Source organism: Diceros bicornis, chromosome 8, assembly GCF_020826845.1.
Source record: "Diceros bicornis minor isolate mBicDic1 chromosome 8, mDicBic1.mat.cur, whole genome shotgun sequence".
Taxonomy (NCBI): Eukaryota; Metazoa; Chordata; class Mammalia; order Perissodactyla; family Rhinocerotidae; genus Diceros; species Diceros bicornis.
In genome coordinates this window covers 5,040,662-5,055,113 of record NC_080747.1, presented here as the reverse complement: position 1 = coordinate 5,055,113, position 14,452 = coordinate 5,040,662, and the positions used below count along the sequence as shown (strand labels likewise).

The 14,452-nt window shown below is 46.2% G+C and overlaps 1 protein-coding gene across 4 annotated transcripts in view; it reads left to right on the top strand.

Moving 5' to 3' along the window:
- The first annotated feature begins 445 nt into the window (after positions 1 to 445).
- KIAA0232 (KIAA0232 ortholog) overlaps positions 446 to 14,452 on the top strand; it is an 84,583-nt gene continuing 70,576 nt past the window's right edge. For 2 of the 4 annotated variants that reach the window (XM_058546676.1, XM_058546675.1), the window contains exon 1: positions 447 to 581. The gene's annotated coding sequence lies outside the window, so the exon portion shown is untranslated. Of the gene's footprint in view, positions 582 to 14,452 lie in introns of all 4 variants that reach the window. The other 2 variants (XM_058546678.1, XM_058546677.1) reach the window with 2 other exon arrangements.

Sequence of the window (14,452 nt, the reverse complement as noted above, 5' to 3'; positions counted from 1 at the left end):
GGGGCGCAGACAGGTGGAGGGTGTGCCCGGGAGGGCGGGGGCTGCACCGGGCCGCGGGTGGGCGGCGCAAGCGGAACCCCACTCCCCGGGCGGGGGCCGGGGATGGCCGGGGGCGGGGAGGGGCGGCGGCGGAGTGTAGGGGCTTCTGCAAAGAGCAACCCCACGCACCCCTCCACAGGGGCGTCTCCTCCCCGACGCCCCGCACACTGGCTGGGCTCCCGCCTCCAGCCCTCCAGCCTCCCAGCGGCGTCCAAGCCCCGCGTCTGGCGGCAGTGCTCGGCCCGCCCGCTCGCGGCTGGCCGGAGGGGCGGGGCCGGGGCGGGGCGGCCGGCGCTGATGTAATCCCGGCGCCTGGGCGGAAGGATATGGAGCGCGCCCGGTTGGCGGGGCGCTGAGGCCAGTTGCCGGGTAACGGAGCGGAGCGGCCGCGGCGCGCCGCCTCCCGCCCTCCGCCGAGTGGCGCCGGAGCCGCCGCCGCTTTACGTAAGGCGCAGGCCAGGGCCGCCGGCGCTCGGCTGCGCTCGGAGCCCTCGCAGCGAGAGGAGGCGCCCCGGCCGCCGCGCCGCCCGGCTGCTCGGCAGGTACCGCGGGCGGGCCGGGGCGGGCATGGCGGCGGCCCTGGGCCGGGTGGGCGCGGGCCGGGCAGGCCGCCGCCGTCGCGGGGCTCCGGGGCCGGCCTGAGGGAGGCCAGGCCGCCGCGCCGGGCCGCGGGCTCCGCCAGGACCCCGGCCGGGTCCCGGGCGTGCGGGGGGCTGCGGGCCGGGGACCCCGTCCCGGGGACCCCCGCCGTCCCGGCGCCCGGCCGCGGCGGACGATGAGTTCGCACAATGGGCCGGTGTCGCCGCGCTGGGAGCGGCTCTCTGGGGGAGGCGAGGCGGGAGCGGGCGTGGGGCCGGGGCGCGGGGCCCGAGGGCGGCGGCGCGGGAGTGCGGAGTGGCCGGCCGGCCGGCGGGTGGGCGCTCGCTGCGCTGCCCTCGCCCGGCTCGGCGCCTCCGCCCCCTCCCCTCCAGCATTGTCCTTTAGGGGCCCGGGCAGGGAAGCCGCCGGCGGGGGAGGGGCCTGCGGGCGGGGCCGGCGCTGACGGACGGGCGCGCGGGCCAGTGGCGTGGCGCGCGCGGGGCGGGCCTGTCGGGGGCGGGCCGGCGGCGGGGCGGGTGCGGCGCAGGGTTTGGCGAAGGTTACGCCCGCCGCCGGAGGGACGGGCCCGCAGAGTCACCCGCGGCCGCCGTGGCCGAGCGCCTGAGCCCACACGCGTGCCCGGCGGCCTTCTGGGGCCCTCCGCTCCTCCCCGCCCGAGGCTCGGGGCTGTCGCGTGTGAAATGCTGCTTGCTGCCCCGGGATTTAGCGGGCGGTGCGCAGGTGACAGGGCCTGCCCAGCTCCTGGAGCAGACCCCCAGATCGTGGCAGAAGCCACTTCTGATTTCTCTTTCACCACCTTTCAGTTTTTGTCCTCTATGTGCAGGCTCTGGATACTTAACGTAGTAAAACGTATAGGAGGTTAAGCGGGGAGGGGGGCATGCGTTTCGTTGGAATAAGTTAAGTAAATGTGGTTCCTGCTAATAGTTACCTGGGCTGGATACTTGGGTATCTAGGTTGGATGCTTCGTCCAAGTTCCTAAGAATGGGTTTTACATCTCTGGGTCTTTGCTTGTGTAAAAAAAGGGCGGAAGAAGATTGGTAAGAGGATGGGGGCAAGCAGTTTTGATAATAGGTGATGCTGTCGATAAAACTGTTCAATCAGATCCCCCAGCTAGATTCCTCCTATGCCATATAAGACCCGTGCTGGAACATCTTGACTATTTCACAGACTTTGAACGTAAAGGGGGAAAAATCTACCACTCTGCATCCTGAAGGTCAAATATTCTCCCATCAGTTATTTTGAATTGATCCTTTGGTAAATGGGTCTCAGGATCTTTATGCCATTTGTTTGTAACAAAAACTGTTTCCGAAATTGTGCCTTTGCGTACCTTTAGGTAAGCTTCTTGCAATTAATACTACTTTTTATATTGTAGATTCAGTTGCTCTACTTGCTAAATAGTGAATCTTTAATAATTCAAAAAGTAGTTTACTGCTTCAGTTAGGGAACATCTATAATGGTTTTTACATCAACGTAAAACATTTTTTAAAGTTTTTAAAAATTACATTAGTGCTAGTGTGTCAAAGCTTCAGATTCCTTTCTTAGCTTAAAGCTTCGTTTTCAGGCTCCTCCCCACCCCTTCCTGTCCACACTTTGCCTGGCCACCAGCGTCATCTGTCCTCAGCACAGATCAGATCTTGCCAGTCTCTGGCTCAGAAAGCTTCTAAGACTGCCTGTTGTTTGGAGACTAGAATTCAGACCCACCAGCGTCACATTCAAGACTCCTCACAGTCTGGCCCCAGTCCTCTCTGAACTTTACCTGTCTTCTTTGTCCCCTTTCCACACTGTCCCTCCAAGTGAGACTACTCTTTTCTCTGAACATGCCCAGCTGCTTCATCCCATCTGTGCTCACAGCCTTTTCTCTGAGTGAATGCCCCATCTCACTCCCACCCCCTCCAGTTTTTAAAAGTCCGTATCGGATCTTATGTCCTCTCTGGAGCTCTTTGGAAATCCTCTCAAGATGAATTGTTCATTTCTGCAGTCATAATCCTCTATTTTTACTTTCATTATTGTCTATATCACACATTGTGTATGTTAAATTCTGGCTGTGGTAACCGTATCATTATTTTACTCCTACCACCTTGCTCAGGGGTTTAAACATGAAAGTGCTCAAATGTTTGCTAAATAAAGTCAAAGTTGGTATCCACCTCATGGAGTATATTATAAAGTATTTTAATAGCAAACATCAGAATACCAACCACAACAATGGAAATGCAGTTTTATTATGTTGAAGATAGTTGATACTTAGCATATTTCTTTTCAATTATTTTTGATCTTTCACAGAATACCAAGTGGTATCTTTATACAAAGTGGAAACAACCAGCTGTCCCATCTGTGTCTAAACTTTCAGGGTCCATGAGCCTACACTGCTGACAGTGAAGTCACTGTTCCCTGTCTCTTGAGTAGGGGAAACCAGAGCACAAGTTTTAAAATATTCCTTACCTTTGAAATATAATTGCACTCCCAGCGGATTACGTGCATTTTGTTTAAAACATTTTTGGTGGGGTTTTTTTTGAGATTTATTACACTCATAAAAAGTAATTTGCTTTTGGGGGGCTTATTTAAAGAACACTAGACCTGGATTTGAAAGACTCAGGTTTGTGTCTTGGCTCATCTCACTTCCTGGGTCACCGTGGGCAAGTCGGTAAAATTGCTCTTGGACTTTAGTTTCTTTATTCTGTGAAGTGAGAACAGTCTTGTCCATGCTACTGTTGCCTTGCAGTGTCGCTTAAAGTGGCTATACTTTGTGCACTGCATGTGCTTGTTCAGGTAGAAGGTAGTAAGGTGTCTTACTTCACAGCACATTTGTCCTCCTTGTTACCCCGGCTGGAAACTTGTTTTAAAAAACTTTTTTTTAAATGCCATCTCTTTTTCTTTCTTTCTTTCTTTCTTTCTTTCTTTTTTTTTTTTTTTGAGGAAGATTGGCCCTGAGTTAACATCTGTTGCCAGTCTTCCTCTTTTTCTTTTTTCTCCCCAAAGCCCCAGTATGTAATTGTATATCCTAGTTGTAGGTCCTTCCAGCTCTTCTATGGGGGATGCCGCCTCAGTACGGCTTGATGAGCGGTGAGTAGGGTTGTACCCAGGATCTGAACCACCCAGGATCTAAACCACCCAGGATCTGAACCAGCGAACCTCGGGCCACCGAAGCGCAACATGGGAACTTAACCGCTACGCCACCAGGCCTGCCCCCACAGGCTGGAAACTTTTTGAGTCTTCACTTTCTGAACCAGATTTTTACCGGGTCTGCCTCCACGTGTCTTTTCCATCAATCTTTTCCTTAGCCGTTCCTCTGCCCCTGCCCTCCCAGAGGCTTTTATAGTTCTTATGTAGATTGTTACTGTAGGCCTGCCAACTGGCCTCCCTTTCTCTAGTCTTTCCAGTCCTCCTGTGTTCTATTACCAGAATTATTCAATATCTAAATCAAATCGTATCATTCCCCTCCTCCTCCAAATATACAGAGATTCTCAACATTTCCTCCCATTCCATTACACCTGAGGGGTATGACCTGGTTCTGTCAGTAGGCTTACTTCTACAAAGATTATCACCTTGAAGGCACTGCCACCTGGCCCCAGTTGAGAGTTAGTGTTAAAGGGTTAGGAAATCATTCTAAGACCTGTGCTGTCTGGCCTCATTCTAACTTTTAGCTTCATATTTTACTGCATCTCTCTCATCACCTTGTATTTCAACGCTAGACCTCTGGCCATTTTCATGGTCGTTTGTCCAATTCCTTTACTCTGGAATGTGCTTTCTGCCTTTTTCTTCCTATCAAAATCCTTAATACTGAAGGCTTGACTTAAATGCTTCACTTCTGTGAAAGAAGCTTCCCCTGATTTTCGGAATAAACTCATGGTTCTTCTTCCACACGGTGCTTGACTAATACCTCCAACTCAGCTGTTTTTTCCTTTTGACTTTTTAGTTTGTTCTTTACATGTAAGTCTTTCCTGAATTATAAACTCCTTCAGAGAAGAGAGGAAAGTCTTGTCCATTGCTCATTCCCTCTAGTGTGCAACGTTGTCCTTTACATAGTACTTATTCATTAAGTGTTTGACTGAATTAATCAGTCTGCGCTCTCCGATTTCAGCAGAGGGGGTAGAGCTGGAATGGCTTTATGTGAGAGTTTCATGAATCCATGTGACAGACTCGGAATAGGGCCCAACACGTAGTAAGTGGCAGGTTTTAGCTATTGGGAGCAAGTGTAGAGAACACCAGTGGTTGAGTAGGTTGATTGATTGTATATGCTGGCTTACTGTAACAGTGTTCACAGATTTATTTCTGGTTCGTGTGTGTAAAGAAAAAAATCATCTGGCCTCTCCCATTGCACCTCTCGTCTTTGGTTAGTTTTGAGAATAAGCAGAAAAGTGAGTATTTGGTTAGAGAGGGCTTTTGCACAAGCAGATTCATGGTGATGGTCCTAAATTATTCAGGAGACAGGCAAACCTATCTGCAGATGAGGCAGGTTTTTTGCATGTGGCTTAAGAAAGTCAGTGGAAAATGGAAATTATCAAATTTTACACTATATATTATTTTTCAATAAACTGTTTTCATTTTAATTTTATATCTTAAAGTAATTATTCATTAAGCAATAGAATCTTCCTATTTAGTATTTGGAATGACTGTTGAAATTCTGTTTTTGATATCTCCAGAGCTTTTCCCTGTCACCAGGCTTTTTCCATAGCCCTTTCTCTCTTCCTTTGTCTTAACCCCTGGCTGGACAGGGAGAAACTAAGTGAGGAAAACCAGCTATGATTTTGAAACTTTTAATTAGGTATTTAGTTACCATTTTTAAGTTCACGTGCATTACTGATTGACAAATTGTATCCAGAAACTTTAAAAGGTGGTATCTGTTGGGTCTAACATAGTACAGCATTCCCTGCTTGAAGCAATGTAAGAATATGTATTGATCGCTATTTAACTTACATCGACTATATTTATGATGATGAGCTTTTTTTTTAATCATTGGAATTCTGTATATTCCTAATAAATCTTTCTTAAAACCTGCCCCAAAGAATTGAAGATGATAGGGCTATCCCAGTGGATGAACTAGTTTCTGTATTAGAAATAAAGGTAATAATTAGAGATAAATAATTGCAAAAATGCTTGAGAATGTGTTGCTTCGTGTGCGTGTTTCTAGATAGTCATGAAGGAATACAAGTTCTGTGAATACAGGCACTGTGAGTGTGTGTGTGTGTGTAGTTCTCTCGTGACCAGAAGCGAGCCTAGGCACTGTGTGTCTGTAGTCTATACTGTGTCTGATACAGGGGAGTGGTCACTTAGTACATATTGAAATGAAATGAGCCAGTCACCTGTGGAGAAAAACATAACCTGCAGATAAGTGCAAGGAAATGTGCCTCAATGCATTTTCAGATTTCTTTTTTGGTAATATGGTTGTTACCTCAATAATGGGAGGAGGTAAAAAGTGGAGAGGGATTTATTTTCCCTTTCAGGCAAGAGTTTGTTTCTAGCTCAATTAGGTTTTCTAAAGTACTTTAGAATCTTAATAGCCAGTGTAACTATTTGAAAATTGCCCAGTTTGTGGATTTGTTCAAGCCCCCCTTTTTTTCCTTCAGTTACTAGCCTTTTCTTAGGTGTCTAATTAACATTTTGCTGTTTGTTAGCCTCTTCTCTGAGGATTTTAATGGAGAGAACGTTGAAATTGAATAGACACATTTTTTATCTTTTTTTTTGGTGGTGGTGGTGATTTGCCACTGCTTTCTTTGGTTACCACCATAGATAAGTGAGTACTGATTGTATTTTTGTTAATAATTTTTTGTTAGTACCATCGGAGTTTCTTATTTTTATAAATTTTAAAGCTGAATTTAAAACTGTTAGGGTATATTTTGTATAATTTACCAAAACATTGTTTTGAATATAAGTAATTGTTACAAAGCCTATTTATGTTTTTCAAGTACACGTTAAAAAATACCGGCCCGGTGACATAGCGGTTAAGTGCGTGCGCCCCACTTCGGCGCCCCAGGGTTCGCAGTTTCGGATCCTGGGTGTGGACTCATGCACCGCTTGTCAAGCCATGCTGTGGCGGCGTCGCATATAAAGTAAAGAACGATGGGCATGGATATTAGCCCAGGGCCAGTCTTCCTCAGCAAAAAGAGGAAGATTGGCATCGGATGTTAGCTCAGGGCTGATCTTCCTCACACACACACACACAAAAAAAGTTAAAAAGCAGTAAATTATAAGATGAAAAGTAAATCTCCTTCACTCCCCTTCCATCCTGTACTCATCTTGAAAAACCACTGATAATTTTTTTTCTATGACATCCAAGAAACTTATGCCTCTATTTCTAACAAATGGAGTCATGGTGGAGAGCGTTCTGTGTTTAAACAAACACTAAACTTTGTATCCTGGAGTGCTTTCCGTATCAGCACATATAGGTCTACTTCACTGTGTTTTTTAAATATATTCCATTGTGTGAATGTGCCAGAATTTATTTATCTAACTAGTGAAGGTGATGGGAGGGGCTTCCATGTTGTTGTAACGCAGGGCTGCAGTGAACATTCTTAGACATATGTCCTGGTGAACTTTCATGAGTAACCTCCTTACTCTAAGCAATCTGAAAAAGAAAAACTGACCACGTTTCTAACTTCTCTCATATCATTGATCATGTTAAAATTTTTCTTGGCGGCTATATTAGTTTTAATAGTTTTAGACATTAGGATGGATATTTTCTTCTCTAAAGTAGTCCTGTGATATAATTTTGTACTATTAGGGAAGATAAATTCTTTGTCTTGCACATTAAATGTTAGGATAATAAAGATTATAAAGTCTCAGGGTCGACTTCATGAGCCAATAACTTGTAGAGTCACACAGAGCCCTCACTTGGTTTAATGCTCTGCTGTCACAATCTTGATATTGTTAATAACTTTGAACGAGGGGCCTGCATTTTTCAGTTTGCACTGGACCCCGCAAATTATGTAGCCAGTCCTGTAAAGACTTTTTAAAAGAAGCATATAAAAGTAAGAGTCCCTCATCGTCATGCCTCCCAATCCTGCTTCCTGTGAGTGACTGCCACTAACAGTTAAGTTTATCCACTTGGAGACTTCAGAATGCATATATAACCTCACCCATGTCATGCTTATCTTTTTAAAAAACTTCTGGGGGCCGGCCCTGTGGCTTAGTGAAGTGCTCGCACTCCACTACTGGCGGCCTGTGTTCGGATCCCAGGCGCGCAGCGACGCACGTCTTGTCCGGCCATGCTGAGGCGGCGTCCCATATACAGCGACTAGAAGGATGTGCAACTATGACATACAACTATCTACTGGGCTTTGGGGAGAAAAAGGGAAAAAAAAGGAGGAGGATTGGCAACAGATGTTAGCTCAGGGCCAGTCTTTCTCAGCAAAAAGAGGAGGATTGGCATGAATGTTAGCTCAGGGCTGGTCTTCCTCACAAAAAAAAAAAACTACTAAACTGAAATCCATGCAAAGTCAGTGTATATGTTTTTGAAAAACTCCATAATGATCCAGAATGCCACAAACTTTAGAAATTTTTTTAAAAGGGGCTCTAAAAAGCTTAGCCGTAAGAAGTTGGTACTGAACTACATTTTTAGATTTTGTATTATTTTTTTTTTTTTAAAAGTACTTTCCTTGAAGCATTCAGGAACAGCTTAAGTTTGAGAGTGTTAAGATACCTATCTCTGATGAGATTTCACTTTCTAAAATCTAGTAAAATAAACCCATCATAGGTAAGTCAGGAATGAAAATAAAGTGTATTCATCAGTTAGGCTCAGTTGAACAAGGGATTCACTAGTAGGTATATAGGATTATTTGAGGCTTTATTTAGTTAAAAAGTCGTCCGAATTCTTGGTGAAGGGGAAAGGTAAAGGATTCTTAGAAGTAGCTATGGAAAATGGGTAAGGAAGAGAAGGAGCTCACACTGTTAAAACGGTTCCTATGAGTCAGGCCTCGTGTTAGGGACCTTAGTAAACTATTTCATTTAATCCTCCTACAATCTCTGAGAGAGGTGGGATTATCTTCATTTTACAAATGATGAAGCTGTGGCTCAGGGATCTTAATCTAAGCTTACAAATAATATATGGCAGAGCAGGAACCCAAACTTCTAACCTGGCGACTTCAAGTTCATGTTCTTTCCACTGCCCTACTCTTCCTAGAGTTTTGTTTATTCACACAATACTTGTTGACTGCCCAGATGATTAGACATGTGGGAGATTTATTGGGGTGATTGCCTGGGAAGGGAAAGAAGGAGGGAGCAGGAGTGCATAGGAAGAGCCTTCCACCCTCCACGAAGACGTGACTCTGTGCAAGGAGAGAGGGGAGGAGGGAGGGACTGGATGGGAGCAGCCTCAGGCCTGGGCAGTTTTTTTTTTGTGAGGAAGATCAGCCCTGAGCTAACATCCATGCTAATCCTCCTCTTTTTGCTGAGGAAGACTGGCTCTGAGCTAACATCTATTGCCAATCCTCCTCCTTTTTTTTCCCCAAAGCCCCAGTCGATAGTTGTATGTCATAGTTGCACATCCTTCTAGTTGCTGTATGTGGGACGCGGCCTCAGCATGGCCAGAGAAGTGGTGCATTGGTGCGCGCCCGGGATCCGAACCCGGGCCACCAGTATCGGAGCTCGCGCACTTAACTGCTAAGCCACGGGGCCGGCCCAGGCCTGGGCAGTTTTGAGCAAATCTTGGCCGGGCTGATGGGGGGTCTGCATCAGGCAGGGAGGCCTGGGTCCAGTACCCCTTCCTCGTCAGCATTAGCATTGCTGGGGGCACCCTGGGGGACTCGTGGCCTGATGTCCTTGCTCTGGTGGCTTTGAACGTGCAGCAGCTAGAGGCTGTGGGTTAGCTTGGCTCTGCATAGCAGGTTCTCTTGAAGGGCCTTCTCAGCTGGGCACCCCCATGGCCACCACACGCAGCCATTTCTGTGCTGGTGGTGTTGGGGGAAAGACTGACAATACAAGTAAGCAAGTGGATATGTATGTCCAGTGAAAATTCGTGCTAAGAGGAAAAATGGGGGTGTTGTGTTGTATAGGGTAAATAGGGAAGGGCTGGCTCTCTGATAAGATGACGCTTGAGCTGAGACCTGAAGGAAAGAAGGGAGAAAGATGTGGGGATATGTGAGGAGCAGAGCATTGTTCCGGAGGAGGGCAGAACAAGTGAAAGACTCTGATTCTGGATGCGTTATGAAGGTAGAACTAAGAGGATTTGTGGATGGATTGGATATGGGATGTGAGAGGAGGAGGAGGAGTCCAGATGATGCCAAAGCTTTTGGCTTGAGCAGTGGAAGCATGGAGTTGCCCTTGACTGACGTTGGGAAGGTCATGGAAAAGAGGGTGGTGGTGAGAATTCAGAGTTTGGTTTTTTTTTTTTTTTTTAAACATGTTATAAATTGAGATGCCAATTAGAAACCTAACTGTCTAGTAGCTTGATGGCTCTAGAATTCTGGGGATCGTGAGAGAGAAGCAGCGTAGAGATAAAGTTTGGAGTAATCGCTACATGGATGGTATTTCAAATTACAGCACTGGAGATCAGGTGGGACTCTGCTGCTCAGTAAGGTAGCCGTGCACCACATGTGGCTTTTGAACACTTGAAAAGTGGCTAGTTTGACTTGAGATGTGCTGTGTCAAATATGTACCAAATTTCAAAGACTTAGTATGGGAAAAAGAATGTAAAATATCTTATTAATAGTCTTTCACTTTGATTATATTTGGAGTGATAATATTTTGGATCTATTGAGTTAAACAATATATTAAAATTAATTTCACCTGTTTTTCTTTTTAATATGACTAACTAGAAAATTGTAAATTACATACATGTGACTCACATTTTGCTATTGGACAGCGCGGATGGAGGAAGTGACTGTGGCTAGAGAAGAAGTCCAAAGACTGAGCCTGCAGAGCTAGGGAAGGAGGAGGAACCAGCAGCAGGGGAGCCGGAGAGGGCGGGGCGCCGGGGGGGGGGCGGGAACAGTGATAATAGTCATGGCCTGCAGGCAACTGAGCGTCACTAATGTTTCTCTAGAACTCGAGTAAAAGGCAAGTGCCGGAGAGCACCTGGGCCTGACCACTGTATATGTAATAGAGGGCTTGGCTCTTCAGAAGTGAGCAAGTCTTGGAAATGGTCTGTGGGCTGAGGATCTTGCCCTGTACTGTTGTGTTTTTTTTTAAAGTGAGTCTTATCAAGACAAGAATGCAAGCCTGTTCAGCGGGAGCTATAATGTAGCCTCTGCAGAATCAACCTTGGCAGCAGGAAGAAAGCGCACGTTTAGAGGATTTGACGCAGTTAATGCAGGCAGATGACTCGAATGATCCTCAAAGTCTTGGTCTCAGGGCTTTCTTGCATCTTGCAGCCTCCACTTGATGAAACTACCATAAGAAGATCTTACCTTCTTTTTCTGATTCTCAGCTCCGTAGGGTAGCTTTCAGTGTTCAGTTAGGCCCACTGAGTGGATTTAGCTACCCTGAGGGGAGGGCTTTGTTACTCTCTTTATCTAAATTTATAATCTGGTTCTCTGGTTTAGGTCTTGGTCATTTGGCTACTTAGTCAGCATGATTTGACACCCCTCCCCCATCTACTTCTGTCCTGATCATCTCACAGAAAGCCAGGGCGGAGGAACAGGCTTGGGCTGTTCACTGACAACAGTCAGTCTGAGAACCTTCCTGGTGCCGCTTGTTGGCTTCTTTTTACTATGTTGGCAGCTGTATCGGTACAGTATCAGGCAGATATTTTTTCCTTTAGACATTATACTTTTTTCTTCTGCATTTCATTCTCCCATTTCCAAAAAGACACACACATTTAGGAATGATGTTTATAACAGTTTTCTCCCTAGCCATGCAATAGAAACTGTCATGGAAACTGAAACTCCTCTGAGTGGAACTTACTTGGGCCTTGCCAAGGCAGGCAGAAGATTACCTTGAAAAGGATCAGGTAGCACCCTGCAGTCTGCCGTTGGCTAGAGTGGGGTAAGAACTGCTCTTGCTTTCTCTCTGGCTCAGGGTTCAGGTCTGTCAGCTTCTCACAGTGCCTCCAGGCCTGTGGGGACAGTGAACAGTAATGGCCAAACCAAAAACTTTGATTAAGAAGGATATGCTAAATGGAAAGTAAAAAGGCTTTAAGTAAGGCTTTGCTTTGATCCTTCAAAATTGTGTGATGGCAAGGCTACAAGTTAGTTGAGGGGTGAATGGTATGATGGAAAGCTTCAGAGCTAGACTCGCAATGGCCCTGGTCTTGACTCACCATGGGACCCTGAATACATGTGAAAGTTCTTAATCCATAAAATGAGGAGGTTTGGCTTAGCTCAGTGTTTTTTATGCTGTGAAAGTAATGTCTAGTGGAGAGTAGATACTCAAATATTTATTGAATGAATGAATGAATAAAAATTCTAGAGAGCCTAGGTACTTAAGGCATGAGGCAGGGGGTGGGGAAATGGATGTCTGGGCAGTTCCTCCACTCCTCACCAGCACCACTTTCATCTGTTTCAGGTGTAGTATTGGGTTGTACTACTTTGAGAAATGTCTGAACAGCACTAGGTGATCTCTCTGAACATAAAGATGGCATGCTTCTGATGCTGACACCAACCCATGTCTTTCTCCTCACTGTCACATCCTATATACTTTTTACTAAAATAAAAGTTGCAGGAGAATAAATGCAGTTTCAATCAGACATAGGGTAGGAAGTGCTGCAAAGGTGCTGTATTAGTTTCCTAGGGCTGTTATAATAAAGTACCACAAACTGGGTGGCTTAGAACAATAGAAATTTATTCTGTCACAGTTCTGGAGGCTAAAAGTCTGAAATGCAGTTGTTGGCAGGGTTGGTTCCTTCTGGAGGTTCTGAGGAAGGACCTGTTCTGTGCCTCTCTCCTAGCTTCTGGTGGTTATCAGCAGTCTTGGGCATTCCTTGGCTTGTGGGTACATCAGTCCAGTCTCTGCCTCTGTCTTCATGTAGCATTCTCCTCTCTGTGTGTCTTTCTAAATTTCCGTCGTCTTCTAAGGACATCAGTCATTGGATTAGAGTCTGAACAGTGGTGGATTAAAAACGAATAGTAGTTGTAAGAGAATGAAAAGGAGCTACTAATTGAAAGTGACTACAGTGCTTAGGACTTTGGTTAGCATATCCATGTTCTTAAACATAGAACTAGAGTCTCCATAGACGTGGATTCAGATTATCTGCAGAGCAAACAACAATGCAGGCCTTTGAGAATGATCATTTTGTGCATGTGCTGAAGTCACATTCTCTTAGCACTTGAATCTGAGGGGGCAGTCTGTTGCTGTATGTGTCACAAGTTGGATTCCTTGGGAGGTGAGTTCTCTGGAAAGCAGCTGCAGAATGTTGGTCAAGAAGTACCCCTGGGGTCCACACCCATAGAAGGGAGGAGGAAGTTGGGCTACCCTGCATGCCCAAACACAGCCTTGGTCAACCTCATGGGGAGCTGTGAAGCCAGACTAGCCCTTCAGAATTGCCCCAGGTTGGACCAAATGACCAGAGCTGTATACTCTCGTCAGGCAATCGTTGGATGTGGAGCACGCCAGGGAAGGGGCAAGATGTTGGCTGGGGCAGCTCTCTGCAGCTGAGGCAGTCCCTGAAGGGGCTGACAGGGCACTCCTGGCAGCTGGCAACGTGTCCTTCAGTTGGGGGTCTGGGCGGTACATCACAGTCACAGCGTCTGCCACAGTTGGACAGTATTTCTTAGAAAATTTTTTTTTTTTAAATTTTTCCCCCAAAGCTCCAGCAGATAGTTGTATGTCATAGCTGCATATCCTTCTAGTTGCTGTATGTGGGACGCGGCCTCAGCATGGCCGGAGAAGTGGTGCGTTGGTGCGCGCTCGAGATCCAAACCCGGGCCGCCAGCAGCGGAGCGCGCGCACCCAACCGCTAAGCCACGGGGCTGGCCCCTTAGAAAATTTTTTGATTGCTTTGATTTGACTCATTGGGTGGCCTTCTGGAGAAGTATAGGGGAAATCTGTTCCCTTTTCTTTATGGCTTTCCTCAACCCTCCCCTCCATCATTACATATGTAATATGTATATATGTATATGTATGTGTATGAACAGAGGTTTAGTACACGTTAAGCTTTTCTTTCCCAGATTAAACATACTGGTTTCCTTAAACTTATTTCACATGGTATCCATGCTGACCTGCTCTTTTCTTGGTAAGGTCGAGACTTCGTTGGTTTTCTTTAGCCGTCTGTCTGCACATTTTCAGATATTTATCAGTGGCATTAAGGTCCCTGGAGCAAGAGGTCGTTCTCCAGTTTTCAGAACCTATTTCATGTGAATTTAAAACTCTCAGTTCATTTCATTGTACCTCTCTTTTTCCCCTGTTGGATTTGTCCTGCTTTGATGTTTAAAGGACCTCTTAAGGAATCCACGGTCAAATTGGACTACCTGAGAGCAGAACGTGATTCCTGGAAAGCCAAAGTTAAATGCAGACTCTTGCTGCTGAAGCCATCCCCTTGGCCAGAGGGGTCCTTCTGGGTAGTTGTGAGTTGCTCTCAGCTGGTCTGTAGTGGTGAAGAGTTTGGCTCTGGAGTTAGCTCAGCCTGCTTTCACATCCCAGCTCTTCCTCTTTCTTGCTTTTTTGGGGAAATTAATTTTCTCTTCTAAGTTTCAGTTTCATCATCTGTAAAAAGGGAATAACAACAGTATCTACCTCATAGAGTTGTTAGAATGAAATGAAAATACATGTAGAACACTTAGGTAGTGAGGATTCGATAAATAAGCTGCTTCTGCTGTTGCTGGAAGAAAAACACGTGATAAGGAAGAAAGTATCTCTGTTCACTAATTCTAGATATAGGTGACTGAGCTGTACCTCTGATCTTAGCAAACTTCAAGTAGAAGGAAATGTTCTTAACTCATAAAGA